The following is a 13,360-nucleotide window of genomic DNA, read 5'->3' as shown; positions in this document are numbered from 1 at the left end:
TTAGTAGATGATTCTGTGCAGTGTGCAGGCACCACAGCCCCTTTCTGGGACATTACCTGAACACTCTTCCCTTCCGTAGATGATAAGGAGCTGTGGGAGTTGCTTTTTTGTTATTGTTGTTTTTAAATTTTGAGACAGACTCTCGCTCTGTTGCCCAGGCTGGAGTGCAGTGGCTCGATCTTGGCTCACTGCAGCCTCTGCCTCCTGGGTTCAAGCGATTCTCCTACCTCAGCCTTCCAAGTAGCCGGGACTACAGGCACACGCCACCACACTGGGTTAATTTTTGTATTTTTGGTAGAGACGGGCTTTTGCCATGTTGGCCAGGCTGGTCTCAAACTCCTGGCCTCAAGTGATCTGCCTGCCTTGGCCTCCCAAAGTGCTGGGATTACAAGTGTAAGCCACTGTGTCCAGCCAGAGCTGTACAAGTCTTTTAAGCAGGAGTTAGCTTTTAGGTAGATCACATTGGTTGTCAAGGGAAGAATGGCCTGACTATAGCTTTGGTTCCGACTTGGATCTGGATCCCAGATCAGGGCTTAGTCTGGTCTTTGGGTCAGACTTGGGCTCCGGTGCAGGACCCTATCTGTGTGCCTGAGGTCAGCATGGAGGCCTCAAAATCTGATCTGTGTGTTTGACTGAGTTTGGATTCCCCAGGGTAGAGTCTACTCGGGTTTTTGGGTCAGACTGGGACCCTGAAGAATGTGGTCTGGGCGTGTGACAGACTGGGGACCCTTGGGCAGGACCTGACCTATTTGTGTGGGTTAGACAGGACATCACAGGGTAAACCTGACCTGTGTGCCTGTACAGCTTTGGGATCTCAGGAAAGGACCTCACCTGTGTTTGGGACTGACTGGACTCTAGAACCCAGCCTGCTACCTGAATTAGACTGGAAGCCTCAGGCTGACCTGTTTATTAGGTCAGAATAAACTTCATGTCAAGCTTAGGCTATGTTTGGGAGAGACTGGGCCCTAGGGAAGTGCCTGCCTGTTTATTTGTTTCAGACTGGATGTTCAGGACAGGCAGGTTGTGGTCTGTGTATGACTTGCTCTATAAGACTCCCTTAGTGAAGCCCCATACATCTAGATATTAGTTGGGACTTTCTCAGGAGTTGGGAGAAAGAGGATGGAGAAAATAAACTAAGAAGGATAGATAGGTAAATGCAATTTTATTACTGGGTGAGAAAACAAAGAACATTCTAAGAATTTAACAAGCAACAGTTGACCAAGAGGGAACCTATTGTTGAGCCCATAATCTGCTGAGGAAATTTGAGCCTGTCCCTGAGTACTGCCTGCTTATCTCTTCTCAGAGATCATAGCCTCAACTTCCCAAGTTAGTAAAGTCCTCTCACTCTGGCAGTTTCCACTCTCATGTTCTGCAGCCTCTTTGGCTTCTCCCCAGCCTTCTGAGCTGTTTCCTTTCCACAGAGCACAGATGTTTCCACAACATCTTTTCTCCATGTTGCTGGATCTCCCTAGTCCTCACGACATAAATGACAGGATTCAAGGCCCCTGGAAGCAGCAAGTATATGGCATTGAGTAGGTTCTGAACATCCTGGGACACAGTCTTGGCTACTCGAAAGATGATGGAAGTGGAAAGACCAGAGAGGTAGATGGTGAGGATGACCAATAAGTGGGAGCCACACGTGTGTAAGGCCTTGGCTTGGGCTCCCCAAGAAGAGATCTGGAAAGCAGCATCGATGATGTAGGTGTAGGAGGTCCCCAGCAGGGCCATATCAGAGGTTACAGTGACCAACCACATAGCCAGCCCCAGCCAGTTGAAGGTCAGGTCTCCACAGGCTATGCTCAGCAGTGCAATGTACTCACAGGTGAAGTGTCGAATCACTGCTGTCCAGCAGAATCGGTCTTTTGCAGTTAGCACCACCAAGGGTACTGCCACTCCCAGGCTCTATGTCAAGGCAAGAATGGCCAGCAGTCCCAGCAGCTGGGAGGTCATCAGGTCAGAATAGCAGAGTGGGTGGCAGAAGGCCACGTAGCAGTTCAGGGCCGTGGCCAGAGGTGGTTGTAGTCCAGGAAGAAGGTGAAGTAGATAAAGAACACCTGGGCCAGGCAGCCATGCAGTGATATGGGGTTAGCATAATGCACAAAGTCCTCCAGCATTTTAGGCATCATGGCTGTGGCAGCACAAATGTTGACAGCCAGGAGCAGAGTGATGAGCATATGCATAGGCTGATGCAGATGTTGCTGGGCAACCACCATGTGGATGACCAGGGCATTGACAGAGATGATGGTCACATAGAGGAAGACAAGAGGCAGGACCAGGAGGGGCCACCACTCTCGTAGTCCAGGGAAACCCCCCAGGAAGAAGTTGGTGTAGCAGATGCTGAAGGTGCTTGTATTTCCATCTTCACCCGTTAGCTTTGGCCCTGGGCTGGCCAAATGGATGGAAATACAAGCACCTTCAGCTGGAGTGGGGATCAGAGACTGTTAGAACAAAATGGTCAGTTAAAAAAGCCTATTTCTGTTGTAGACCCTGAGGAATTTGTGATGAAAGCCCACTTCTTCATGTATGTATTCCTTTGGGGCACAGAGAAGTACTAAGCCAGGTGTTGTGGGAACCACACAGTTGAACAAGACAATCCCTGTCCCCAGGGAGTGCTTGGCCTTATGTGTGTGAAATGTAAACTTACAAGATACTTGTTTACTTGTGATGTTCCAGATATTTACTGAGTAAAAGATTACGAGGAGAAGTAGGTGTATATACAGGGGAAAAAGTGACAGCCAGAGACAAAACAAGAAAGGTTAAGAGAAAAGACCCTTGATTCAGAGGAAGTATTTGAAGAATCTTTGATCCAAGGAGACTGGGAAAGCCCAAGTGGGGCTTAACAGGGAGAGAACCAGCTGGGAATGATGGCATGGCTTGTGTGCTTGGGACACACCATGGCAAGGAGAGATGGAAGTTGCTGAGGAAGAATTCTGGTCTTCCTGGATCACAGGAAACAGGCTGCAGAGACTGCTTCTTTCCTAAGTCTTGCAGACTGGCTGTGGTGCCTCCTGCCTGGCCTTGTCCTCAGTGTCATGGATGATGAGTTTGCTTTCCTTTCAGAATATAAGTTCCAGGAGGGCAGGGATAATAGTAAGCTTCTGGTGGGCTCACTGGAGCTCCAAGCACAGAGCCACCATAGAGGCGCAGGACAGGCTTGAGAATTGCTTGTTGAGTAGGTGCATGAGGAAAGGAAGAAGACAGTAGGAGGCTGAACATTTAATTGGGATCTTACAGCAGTCATTTCAAAGCTTTGGCCAGGACTCTTCTTCTACATACCTGATACTCCACAAACAAGGCAGCATTCAACAGGCTTCAAGCTTTTTTTTTTTTTTTTTTAAGAGATAGGGTCTCGCTATTTTGCCCAGGCTGTTTTTGAACTCCTGGGCTCAAGCAAACCTCTTGCCTCAGCCTCCCAGGCATGAACCACCATGCCTGGTCACTTCAAACATTCTTAATCTCAGCAGCAATATGAAGAGTTAGCATTTATTGAGTACTTGCTACGTGCCAGACATGGTTCCAAGTGTTTTCCATGTGGTATCTCTTTAATACTCACAGAAACCCTCTGAGGCAACTTTAGTTGTCCCTTCATATCTGTGGTAGATTAATTCCAGGACCTGCTGTGGATACCAAAATCTGCAGATGCTCAGGTCCCTTATGTAAAATGGTGCTGGAAAAACTGGATATACATATGCAGAAGAATGAAACTAGATGCCCTACTTCTCATCCTATACAAAAATCAAGTCAAGGTGGATTAAAAACCTGAATGTAGGACCCAAAACTATAAAACTACTAGAGAAAATATAGATCAGGGAAATGATTTAGACATTGGTCTGGGAAAAGACTATGAATAACCTCAAAAGCACAGGCAATGAAAATAAAAATAAGCAAATGGGATTATATCAAATTAAAAAGCTTCTGCACAGCAAAGGAAATAATCAACAGAGTGAAAAGACAACCTACAGAATGGGAGAAAATATTTGCTAGCTATCTGACAAAGGATTAATATCCAGAATATATAAGGAACTCAAATATTTCAATAGCAACCCCCCACAAAGCTATTGATTAAAAATGAACAAATGATCTGAACAGAAATTTCTCAAAAGAAGACATAAAAGGGCAAATATGAAAAAATGCTCAACATCCCTAATCATTAGGAAATACAAATCAAAACCACAATGAGGTAGGATCTCACCCCAGTTAAGATGGCTATTATCAAAAGGACAAAAAAAAAAAAAAAAAATGCTGGAGAGGATGCAAAGAAAAGGAAACTCATATACACTGTTGTTGGGGCTGTAAACTATGAATAATACTATAAGCTATTAATAAGCCGCTATGGAGAACAGTATGGAAGTTCCTCAAAAAACTACAAATATACCTAAGTACTGTGCCTTATGTCTGTAATCCCAGGCAGTTTGGGAGGCTGAGATGGGAGGATCACTTGAATCCAGGAGTTTGAGACCAGCCTGGGCAACATAGCAAGACCCCATCTCTACAAAATGTAAAAAAAAAAAAAAAAAATCTGAACCTCGTGGTGTGCACCTGTCATCCTGACTACTCAAGAAGCTGAGGCTGGAAGATTGCTTGAGCCCAGGAGGTTGAGGCTGCAGTGAGCTATGATCATGCCACTGCTCTCCAGCTTGGGTAACAGAGTGAGATCCTATCTCTAAAAACAAGCAAAAAACAAACCCAAAAAACTACAACTAGAACTACTATATGATCCAGTAATCCACTACAGAGCATTTATCTAAATGAAAGGAAATCAATATATTGAAGAGACATCTATTTTACCATGTTTATTGCAGCACTATTCACAATAGCCAAAATATAGAATCAACCTAGGTGTCTAACAACAGATGAGTGGCACATATACGCAATGGAATGTTATTCAACTATAAAAAGGAATGCAGTCTTGTCATTCACAGCAATATGAGTGGAAGTGGAGCACATTATGTTAAGTGAAATAAGCCAGGAACAGAAAGTGAAATACTGCATGTTCTTACTCATATGCACAAGCTAAAAAACAGTTGGTCTTTGTCTTATAGAAGTAAAAAGTAACATTGAGGACTTGAGGCTGGGGAAGGTAGGGGAAAATGAAGGATAGGCAGGGATTTATTAAAGGATACAACATGATAGCTAGATAGTAGGAATAAGTTCTAGTGTTCTATACACTGTAGGATGACTACAGTTAACAATACATAGTTTCAAATAGCTAGGATAGTAAATGTTCTCAGGACAAAGATATGGTGTATTTGAGATGATGGATATTTCTAATTACTCTGATCTAATCACTATACATTGTATGTATCAAAACATCACCATGTACCCGATAAATATGCACAATCATCTGTGTCACTAAAAAAGTTTACAAATTACATGGAGTTTACATATAATCTATGCACATCCTCCCATATATTTTAAATATTTTAAATTGTCTCCAGATTACTTGTAACACCTGGTACAATGTAAATGCTATGTAAGTAGTTGTTATACTGTATCTTAAATTTTATATTTTTTAAATTGTATTGTTCTTGATTTTTAAATTTCTTTTTGACTTTATTATACTTTATGTTCTAGGGTACATGTGCACAATGGGCAGGTTTGTTATTACATATGTATGCATGTGCCATGTTGGTGTGTTGCACCCATTAACTCGTCATTTACATTAGGTATATCTCCTAATGCTATCCCTCCCTCCTCCCTCCACTCCACAACAGGCCCGAGTGTGTGATGTTCCCCTTCCTGTGTCCAAGTGTTCTCATTGTTCAATTCCCACCTATGAGTGAGAACATGTGTTTGGTTTTCTGTTCTTGCCATAGTTTGCTGAGAATGATGGTTTCCAGCTGCCTCCATATCCCTACAAAGGACATGAACTCATCCTTTTTTATGGCTGCATAGTATTCCATGGTATATATGTGCCACATTTTCTTTATCCAGTCTGTCATTGATGGACATTTGGGTTGGTTCCAAGTCTTTGCTATTGTGAATAGTGCCACAATAAACATACGTGTGCATGTGTCTTTATAGCAGCATGATTTATAATCCTTTGGGTATATACCCAGTAATGGGATGGCTGGGTCAAATGGTATTTCTAGTTCTAGATCCTTGAGGAATCGCCACACTGTCTTCCACAATGGTTGAACTAGTTTACAGTCCTACCAACAGTGTAAAAGTGTTCCTATTTCTCCACATCCTGTTGTTTCCTGACTTTTTAACGATTGCCATTCTAACTGGTGTGAGATGGTATCTCATTGTGGTTTTGATTTGCATTTGTCTGATGGCTAGTGATGGTGAGCAGTTTTTCATGTGTCTGTTGGCTGAATAAATGTCTTCTCTTGAGAAGTGTCTGTTCATATCCTTTGCCCACTTTTTGATGGGGTTGTTTTTTTTTTTTTTTTTTTTTGTAAATTTGTTTGAGTTCTTTGTAGGTTCTGGATATTAGCCCTTTGTCAGATGACTAGATTGCAAAAATTTTCTCCCATTCCATAGGTTGCCTGTTCACTCTGATAGTAGTTTCTTTTGCTGTGCAGAAGCTCTTTAGTTTAATTAGATCCCATTTGTCAATTTTGGCTTCTGTTGCCATTGCTTTTGGTGTTTCAGTCATGAAGTCCTTGCCCATGCCTGTGTCCTGAATGTTATTGCCTAGGTTTTCTTCTAGGGTTTTTATGGTTTTAGGTCTAACATTTAAGTCTCTAATCCATTCCCATTTCTTGTTTTTGTCAGGTTTGTCGAAGATCAGATGGTTGTAGATGTGTGGTATTATTTCTGAGGTCTCTGTTCTGTTCCATTGGTCTATATCTCTGTTTTGGTACCAGTAGCATGCTGTTTTGGTTACTGTAGCCTTGTAGTACAGTTTGAAGTCAGGTAGCGTGATGCCTCCAGTTTTGTTCTTTTGCTTAGGATTGTCTTGGCAATATGGGCCCTTTTTTGGTTCCATATGAACTTTAAAGTAGTTTTTTTCCAATTCTGTGAACAAAGTCATTGGTAGCTTGATGGGGGATGGCATTGAATCTATAAATTACCTTGGGCAGTATGGCCATTTTCAAGATATTGATTCTTCCTATCCATGAGAATGGAATGTTCTTCCATTTGTTTGTGTCCTCTTTTATTTTGTTGAGCAATGGTTTGTAGTTCTCCTTGAAGAAGGCCTTTTCATCCCTTGTAAGTTGAATTCCTAGGTATTTTATTCTCTTTGAAGCAATTGTGAATGAGAGTTCACTCATGATTTGGCTTTCTGTTTGTCTGTTATTGGTATGTAAGAATGATTGTGATTTTTGCACATCGATTTTGTATCCTGAGACTTTGCTGAAGTTGCTTATCAGCTTAAGGAGATTTTGCGCTGAGATGATGGGGTTTTCTAAATATACAATCATGTCATCTGCAAACAGGGAGAATTTGACTTCCTCTTTTCCTAATTGAATACCCTTTATTTCTTTCTCTTGCGTGATTGCCCTGGCAAGAACTTCCAACACTATGTTGAATAGGAGTGGTGAGAGAGGGCATCCCTGTCTTGTGCCAGTTTTCAAGGGGAATGCTTCCGGTTTTTGCCCATTCAGTATGATATTGGCTGTGGGTTTGTCATAAATAGCTCTTATTATTTTGAGATACATTCCATCAATATAGAATTTATTGAGAGTTTTTAGCATGAAAGGCTGTTGAATTTTGTCAAAGGCCTTTTCTGCATCTATGGAGATAATCGTGGTTTTTATCTTTGGTTCTGTTTATATGTTGGATTACGTTTATTGATTTGCGTATGTTGAACCAACCTTGCATCCCAGGGATGAAGCCCACTTGATCATGGTGGATAAGCTTTTTGATGTGCTGCTGAATCCGGTTTGCCAGTATTTTATTGAGGATTTTTGCATTGATGTTCATCAGGGATATTGGTCTAAAATTCTCTTTTTGTTGTGTCTCTGCCAGGCTTTGGTATCAGGATGATGTTGGCCTCATAAAATGAGTTAGGGAGGATTCCGTCTTTTTCTATTGATTGGAATAATTTTGGAAGGAATGGTACCATCTCCTCGTTGTACCTCTGGTAGAATTTGGCTGTGAATTCGTCTGGTCCTGGACCTTTTTTTGGTTGGTAGGCTATTAATTATTGGCTCAATTTCAGAGGCTGCTATTGGTCTATTCAGGGATTCAACTTCTTCCTGGTTTGGTCTTAGGAGAGTATATGTGTCCAGGAATTTATCCATTTCTTCTAGATTTTCTAGTTTATTTGCATAGAGGTGTTTATAGTATTCTCTGATGGTAGTTTGTATTTCTGTGGGGTCGGTGGTGATATCCCCTTTATCATTTTTATTGTATCTATTTGATTCTTCTCTCTTCTCTTCTTTATTAATCTTGTTAGTGGTTTATCAGCTTTGTTGATCTTTTCAAAAAACCAGCTCCTGGATTCATTGATTTTTTGAAGCATTTTTTGTGTTTCTATTTCCTTCAGTTCTGCTCTGATCTTAGTTATTTCTTGCCTTCTGCTCGCTTTTGAATGTGTTTGCTCTTGCTTCTCTAGTTCTTTTAATTGTAATGTTAGGCTGTCAATTTTAGATCTTTCTTGCTTTCTCTTGTGGGCATTTAGTGCTATAAATTTCTGTCTACACATTGCTTTAAATGTGTCCCAGAGATTCTGGTATGTTGTGTCTTTGTTCTCATTGGTTTCAAAGAACATCTTTATTTCTGCCTTCGTTTTGTTATGGACCCAGTAGTCATTCAGGAGCAGGTTGTTCAGTTTCCATGTAGTTGAGCAGTTTTGATTGAGTTTCTTAATCCTGAGTTCTAGTTTGATTGCATTGTGGTCTGAGAGACAGTTTGTTATAATTTCTGTTCTTGTACATTTGCTGAGGAGTGCTTTACTTCCAACTATGTGGTCAATTTTGGAATAAGTGCAATGTGGTGCTGAGAAGAATGTATATTCTGTTGATTTGGGGTGGAGAGTTCTGTACATGTCTATTAGGCATGCTTGGTGCAGCGTTGAGTTCAATTCCTGGATATCCTTGTTAACTTTCTGTCTCGTTGATCTGTCTAATGTTGACAGTGGGGTGTTAATGTCTCCTATAATTACTGTGTGGGAGTCTAAGTCTCTTTGTAAGTCTCTAAGGACTTGCTTTATGAATCTGGGTGCTCCTGTATTGGGTGCATATATATTTAGGATAGTTAGCTCTTCTTGTTGAATTGATCCCTTTACCATTATGTAATAGCCTTTTTGTCTCTTTTGATCTCTGTTGGTTTAAAGTCTATTTTATCAGAGACTAGGATTGCAACCCCTGCCTTTTTTTGTTTTTCATTTGCTTGGTAGATCTTCCTCCATCCCTTTATTTTGAGCCTGTGTGTGTCTCTGCACGTGAGATGGGTCTCCTGAATACAGCAAACTGACGAGTCTTGACTCTTTATCCAATTTGCCAGTCTGTGTCTTTTAATTGGAGCATTTAGCCCATTTACATTTAAGGTTAATATTGTTATGTGTGAACTTGATCCCGTCATTATGATGTTAGCTGGTTATTTTGCTCATTATTTGATGCAGCTTCTTCCTAGCATCAATGGTCTTTACATTTTGGCATGTTTTTGCAGTGGTTGGTACTGGTTGTTCCTTTCCATGTTTAGTGCTTCCTTCAGGAGCTCTTGTAGGGCAGGCCTGGTGGTGACAAAATCTCTCAGCATTTGCTTATCTGTAAAGGATTTTATTTCTCCTTCACTTATGAAACTTGTTTTGGCTGGATATGAAATTCTGAGTTGAAATTCTTTTCTTTAAGAACGTTGAATATTGGCCCCCACTCTCTTCTGGCTTGTAGAGTTTCTGCCAAGAGATCCGCTGTTAGTCTGATGGGCTTCCCTTTGTGGGTAACCCGACCTTTCTCTCTGGTTGCCCTTAACATTTTTTCCTTCATTTCAACTTTGGTGAATCTGACAATTATGTGTCTTGGAGTTGCTCTTCTCGAGGAGTATCTTTGTGGTGTTCTCTGTATTTCCTGAATTTGAATGTTGGCCTGCCTTGCTAGGTTGGGGAAGTTCTCCTGGATAATATCTTGCAGAGTGTTTTCCAACTTGGTTCCGTTTTCCGTGTCACTTTCAGGTACAACAATCAGATGTAGATTTGGTCTTTTCACATAGTCCCATATTTCTTGGAGGTTTTGTTCATTTCTTTGTACTCTTTTTTCTCTAAACTTCTCTTCTCGCTTCATTTCATTCATTTGATCTTCAATCACTGATACCCTTTCTTCCAGTTGATCGAGTCGGTTACTGAAGCTTATGTATTTGTCATGTATTTCTTGTGTCATGGTTTTCATCTCTATCAGGTCGTTTAAGGACTTCTCTACATTGGTTATTCTAGTTAGCCATTCATCAAATCTTTTTTCAAGGTTTTTAGTTTCTTTGTGCTGGGTTCATATTTCCCCCTTTAGCTTGGAGAATTTTGATCACTGAAGCCTTCTTCTCTCAACTCGTCAAAGTCATTCTCTGTCAGCTTTGTTCCATTGCTGGCGAGGAGCTGCATTCCTTTGGAGGGGGGAGAGGTGCTCTGATTTTTAGAATTTTCAGCTTTTCTGCACTGCTTTTTCCCCATCTTTGTGGTTTTATCTACCTTTGGTCTTTGATGATCGTGACGTACAGATGGGGTTTTGGTGTGGGTGTCCTTTCTATTTGTTAGTTTTCCTTCTAACAGTCAGAACCCTCAGCTGCAGGTCTGTTGGAGCTTGCTGGAGGTCCACTCCAAACCCTGTTTGCCTGTGTATCAGCAGCGGAGGTTGCAGAAGAGTGAATATTGCTGAACAACAAATGTTGCTGTCTGATCATTCTTCTGGAAGCTTCATCTCAGAGATGTAACTGGCCATGTGAGGTGTGAAGAGTCAGTCAGCCCCTAGTGTGGGATGTCTCCCAGTTAGGCTACTCGGGGGTCAGGGACCCACTTGAGCAGACAGTCTGTCCGTTTTCATATCTCAAACTCTGTGCTAGGAGAAATATACTCTCTTCAAAGCTGTCAGACAGGGACATTTACATCTGCAGAGGTTTCTGCTGCCTTTTGTTTGGCTATGCCCTGTCCCCAGAGGTGGAGTCTACAAGGCAGGCAGGCCTCCTTGAGCTGCAGTGGGCTCCACCTAGTTCAAGCTTCCCACCACTTTGTTTACCTACTTAAGCCTCAGCAATGGTGGGCGCCCCTCATCCAGCCTCTCTGTCGCCTTGCAGTTAGATCTCAGACTGCTGTGATAGCAATGAGGGAGGCTCAATGGACGTGGGAACCTCCGAGCCAGGGGCGGGATATAATCTCCTGGTGTGCCGTTTGTTAAGACCCTTGGTAAAGTGCAGTATTAGGGTGGGACTGACCTGACTTTCCAGGTGTTGTGTGTCGTGGTTTCCCTTGGCTAGGAAAGGGAATTCCCTTCCCCTTTGTGCTTCCTGGGTGAGGCAATGCCTCGCCCTGCTTTGGCTCTCGCTTGTTGGGCTACACAAACTGTTCTGCACCCACGGTCCGACATGCCCCAGTGAGATGAACCCAGTACCTCAGTTGGAAATGCAGAAATCACCCGTCTTCTGTGTGGCTCATGCTGGGAGCTGAAGGCTGGAGCTGTTCATATTCAGCCATCTTGGTGCCACCCTCACCACGTTTTCTTTATCCAGTATAATGTTGATGGGCATCTAGGTTGATTCCATGTCTTTACTATTGTGAATTGCGCAGCAATGAACGTATGTGTGTATGTGTCTTTATGGTAGAACAAATTTTTATTCATTTGGGTATATACCCAATAATGGGGTTGCTGGACTGAATGGTAGTTGTAAGTTCTTTGAGAAATCTCCAAACTGCTTTCCACAGTGGCCGAACTAATTTACATTCCCACCAGCAGTGTATAAGTGTTCCCTTTTCTGCAGAAGCTTGCCAGCTTCTGTTATTTAAATTTTTTTTTAATTATTATTTTTTGAGACAAGGTCTTGTTCTGTCACCCAGCCTAGATTGCAGCCTCAATCTCCTGGGTTCAAGAGAGTCTCCCACCTCAGCCTCCTGAGGAACTGGGACTACAGGTGCACACAACACCCCCTGCTAACTTTTGTATTTTTTGTAGAGAGGAGGTTTTGCCATGTTGCCCAAGCTAGTCTCAAACTCCTGGACTCAAGTGATCCACCCACCTTGGCCTCCCAAAGTGCTGGGATTATAGGTGTGAGCCACTGTGCCTGGCCTCTTTTGGAACTATTGTTATAAAGTGTTGGAATAGCAGTTATGCTAGTTTCATAATGAATTCACTCAATTTACTAATTAAATATCATGTTCTAGGATAGCTTTTTATAGCACAGGAATTTTTCATCTTTTGAAAGTTTGGGAAAAACTTATAAAACCTGGGTCTGGGTATTTTTCAGGTAATAATTATTTATTTGTGCTTTTTGATTTCTTTCTTGGTAATTAATCTACTCAGGTTTTTAATCTTTTCTTAAGTAAATTTGAAAAATTATATCCTTATGGAGATTTGTCTGTTTCATAAAGAATTACAAATTTATCAGCATAGACTCCTATGGGGTGATTTGCATTTCAACTAGGCAATTAAATACCTTAACCCAAAGAATAAATCCATAATATTGGTAATATTTTGAGTCATGCTCCACCTAGCTCATCTCAAATCACTCTGTGTGTAAAAGGTATTTCTTTACAGTATGTATGAAAATACCATATACACACTCACTAAAATATTCGGAGACACACACTCCATAAACACACCATGTTCTGGAGAAGTGGTTCTACCACAGACTGAATCCTATAACAAAAATATTGTTTCTGTCCTCACTGCTCATACCCCACTCTTGCTAGTCATTTGCCTCACTGACTTATTAAAAACTCAGATGATGAAGGATTAGGATCTCAGAAACATAGGCCATCAGAGGAAGAAGATTTTACTTTTGTCTGCACATGAGGAATTTAAGAAAGAGAGGAACTGCCAATCCGCTACTAGCTGAAGGTGGTGGTAGCCACGATCCCTACATGCTCAGCACCAGGGCAGATGGGCTCCTCTTCCCATCCTTTTTGGGGCCTCTAGGACAATGTAGAACATCCAGAATCATGAATTCTCAGGAACCAAGAACAGCAACATATTCACAGCCATGTACAGCAGAGGTCTGTAAAGGTCACCTTGCTCAGCTCCTGCCTGGATATGAGCTCCCTCAGCTTGCATGTCTCTAGAGACAAGTTGCTCACTACTGTGTGTTGAGGCCATCAGTTCCGTGAGTGGGTGACTTTAACCAGATATCTTTCCTCACTGAGGGCTGAATCTCTCTTCATGTGGTGTCATCTCCTTGGTTCTAGGTCTGTCCCCAAGAGCTTCTTGGGGTTGTTTTGGTAGGAAGGAGCAGAGGAGAAACATTTTTTTGAGGGCCTACCATTTCTGGGCCC

At 42.0% G+C, this 13,360-nt stretch overlaps 1 pseudogene; it reads right to left on the bottom strand.

The window, feature by feature from the left end:
- Positions 1-1,362: 1,362 nt before the first annotated feature.
- Positions 1,363-13,360, bottom strand: part of LOC111540971 — a 32,237-nt pseudogene continuing 20,239 nt past the window's right edge.

The sequence above is a fragment of the Piliocolobus tephrosceles genome, chromosome 13, assembly GCF_002776525.5.
Source record: "Piliocolobus tephrosceles isolate RC106 chromosome 13, ASM277652v3, whole genome shotgun sequence".
NCBI lineage: Eukaryota > Metazoa > Chordata > Mammalia > Primates > Cercopithecidae > Piliocolobus > Piliocolobus tephrosceles.
The sequence above is the reverse complement of the archived record's forward strand: the minus strand, read 5'-3'. Positions and strand labels throughout refer to the sequence as shown.